Source organism: Rhinolophus ferrumequinum, chromosome 19 (assembly GCF_004115265.2).
Source record: "Rhinolophus ferrumequinum isolate MPI-CBG mRhiFer1 chromosome 19, mRhiFer1_v1.p, whole genome shotgun sequence".
NCBI classification, from domain to species: Eukaryota; Metazoa; Chordata; class Mammalia; order Chiroptera; family Rhinolophidae; genus Rhinolophus; species Rhinolophus ferrumequinum.
The window spans coordinates 31,604,913-31,608,332 of record NC_046302.1 but is presented as its reverse complement, the minus strand read 5'-3'; the positions used below and the strand labels follow the sequence as shown (position 1 = coordinate 31,608,332).

Below are 3,420 nucleotides of genomic sequence, written 5' to 3'. Positions count from 1 at the left end.
TCATATGCAAAAAGGATTTGTATACAGAATACAGAAAGAATTCTGAAAATTTGACAGTAAGAAAAATAAATAAAATAAAATCTGGGTAAAAGTCTTAAATAGACCCTTCACCAAGGGATATATTCAAACCTCAAGAAACCACAGGAAAAGGTGTCAATCAATAACTGTTAGAGAAATGGCAATTAATGCCATGATGAGCTAGCACTGCCCACCTATTAGGAAGGTTTACATGAAAAATACTGACAACAACAATAGCTGGAAAGAATGTGAAAAACTGTCAACCGTCGTATGTTGCTGGTGGGGATGCAATATAGTATAAGACTCTAGAAAACCAGTTTAGTAAAGTTCAACATCTACTTATTGTATGATCCTGCTATCCATTCCAGAGTATTTCACCTAGAGAAATAATAACAGTGTATGAATATTTATAGCAGCACTATTCATAATCACTAAAAACTGGAAACAACTCAAGTATCCTTTAGTAAGTTAATGGATAACCCAGCTATAGTATTATTACTTAAAAAAAGAACAAACTATTAATATATTTAACAGCTTAGGCACATCTCAAAGACATCACATTGAATGAAATAAGCCAATCTCAAAAGGTTACATATTGTATAATTCCATTTATGTGACATTCTCAAAAGAAAAGACTATAGGAACAAAAAGAGTAATGGTTACAGGAGTTACAGGTTTGGAGAAGATCTAACTGCAAAGGAGATTTTTAGAGTGATATAACTATTCTGAATCCTGATTATGGTGGTGGCTATGCGAATCTATATATATTTTTAAGCACCAAAATGTTTATTTACCTACCCTCTTGCTCTCTTTTAACACTATAAGCATTATGTAAACATTTTAAACCAAATTAATCTTTCTGATCCAGGGTTGTGATAGGAACCACCATGGTACAAAGTGGTGGCAGATCTATGCCTGCTTTTAAGATTCTCTGGCCTCTCTCAACCTCTGGCTGTCACTTCTCTTATCCTTCCTTGGCTGTCCCCTAATACTATATTCTATAACCTCTGTTGTTCTGAGGTTTAAGAGAATGTCCAGCACTAAGCCAGGCTCTCAGGAGCATTCAAACTCCAACAATTCCTCCCCGCCCATGGATATAGCTCCTTCTCATCCGTCATGGGCTGAGAAGCCAACGACCCTATAAACCAAGAACATAGGTATAATATACATAGGCCAGGTGAGAGCCTGTATGGTCAAGTGCATGGGCTTTGTGACCACCACTGCCAACTTCCAATCTAAGAAAGGACTGACTGAGTGAGCAGTTCCAAATCCCTGAGCTTGTGGTTCCCTGTTGGTATCTCCCATGTACCTCCACTATGACCAGGGCTTGAGGAGAGGGTTTCTCAATCCTCCCTGACACAGTTGGAACATCATGAGAGATGCAGTGGAGGCCACAGACTGAATAACCGGCCCCAGGGAACCACTGGAGGACATTAGCAAACCATTCTCAAAGTTGGCACCATTTGCTCTTGGAGAGGAGAGATGGGACCTGGGCAAGGACAGCAGCTGGAAATCAAAAAGGGTTAAGCCTGGCTTGAAGGGGCCATCATGGGACATGCCCGAGTACGGGACCTGCTTCTCAGTCATTTTGGTGAGCTTCATGTTCAGCTTGCCCAGGTTGGTTTCAGCTACGGCTTCGTCCAGCTTCCTGGGCAGGAAGCAGACCCCGACGGGGTACTTGTCCAGATGGATCCACAGTTCAATGTGCGCCAGCAGCTGGTTGGTGAAGGAGCTGCTCGTTACGAATCTGGGGTGACCCACGCAGCCCAGGTTGACCCGCCAGCCATCTGCCAGCAGGATGATGCAGCGCCCATTCTTCAGTCAGTGGTGGTCCACCTGGAGCTTGATGTTCGCCTTCTCCACCACGTTCCCGTGTAACCACCTGACATCAATCTCTATGTCAAAGTGTCCAACATTACACACAATAGCATATCCTTCATCTGTTCAAAGTGCCGGCAGAGGATCATGTCGTACAGCCCGTGGTGGTGACAAAGATGTTGCCCTCCTGACAGGCCTCCTCCATGGTGGTCACCTCATGGCCCTCCATGGCAGCCTGCAGACTGTTGATGGGGTCAATCTTGGTGATGATGACTCGGACCCCGAAACCCCTCAGGTCCTGGGCACGGCCCTTGTCCACATCACCATAGTCTGCTACCACTGCCACCTTGCCTGCAATCATCATGTCTGTGTCCTGCTTGATGCCATCTCTGAGGGACTCCCAGCAGCCATAGAGGTTGTCAAACTTGCTCTTGGTGACAGTCATTGACATTGATGGCCGGCACCTTCAGGATCCCACTGGCCATCGTCTTCTATAGGTCGTGGACCCCTGTCATGGTCTCCTTAGAGAGGCCTCGGATGCCTGACAGGATTTGTGGGTACTTGTTGTGGATGAGGTTGGTGAGGTCACCGCAACCTCCAGAATCATGTTGAGGGGCCCACCCCTGAAGTACAGTGTCTGCTCAGTGCACGACAGGTACTCCTCATCTGTTTCACCCTTCCAGGCATACCCTGGAACGCCGGCTTTGGCAGTGACAGCCGCTGCATGGTCCAGGGTGGAGAAGATGTTGCAGCTGGACCGCTACACCTCAGCACCCACAGTTCTGAGGGTCTCCATGAGGACATGTGCAGGCATGTCTCGATGGTCAGGTGCAGGTAGCCGGGGATGCCGCCACCCTTCAGTGGCTTGGAGGCCGGGTGCATCTCCTGCATGCCCATCAGGCTCGGCATCTCATTCTCCATGATGTCCAGGGCCTTGCATCCCCAGGAGGCCAGGCTGATGTCAACGACTTTCTAGGGCAGTTTGTCTGACATGCTGGTGGAGCTTCCGCACGCAGTGATAGACACAGGCAAAGGGAGCGAGAGGCCTCAGACTGGGAACAGGAATGGGGAAGGCAGCACCAGGAAGGGCAATCTCTCCATTGTTTAAAATCATATTATTGAATACCAAAAAAAAAGAGATCAATTTTATAGTATGTGTATTTGAAAAATAAAGTTAAAAACTTAGCAAGCTTAATGCGATAGATATGTATGTCTGCATATATCTGCAAGTGACAGATACAGCATAGGCATAGAACATCCGAAAGCACTGAATACCTATTCAGTCACAAAAAAAGGCTAAAATTTTTTCAAAGAAGCAATAATATGCAAGTTACATCTTCTTTCCAAAAATCAACTTAATTCTAAATAACAAAAAGTACACTTTGAACAAAACATGTATTTGTATACTTAGAAATGAATTCCTACATAACTTATGGGATTAAAAAGGAAATGAAAATTATAAAGTACTTAGAAATGAACGACAACGTTAGCTTAACATATTTTCTAAAATGACTGAGGGTAAATGAATCTCTTAAGCATTTAACTCTATTAACTAAGAATACGAAAAGGGCAAACTTAAGTGAC

The 3,420-nt window shown here is 44.6% G+C and overlaps 1 pseudogene; it reads right to left on the bottom strand.

Annotated features, from left to right (window-relative positions):
• Nucleotides 1–1,332: 1,332 nt before the first annotated feature.
• LOC117011678 (adenosylhomocysteinase-like) lies at nt 1,333–2,829 on the bottom strand (annotated as a pseudogene).
• Between the last annotated feature and the right edge of the window lie 591 nt (nt 2,830–3,420).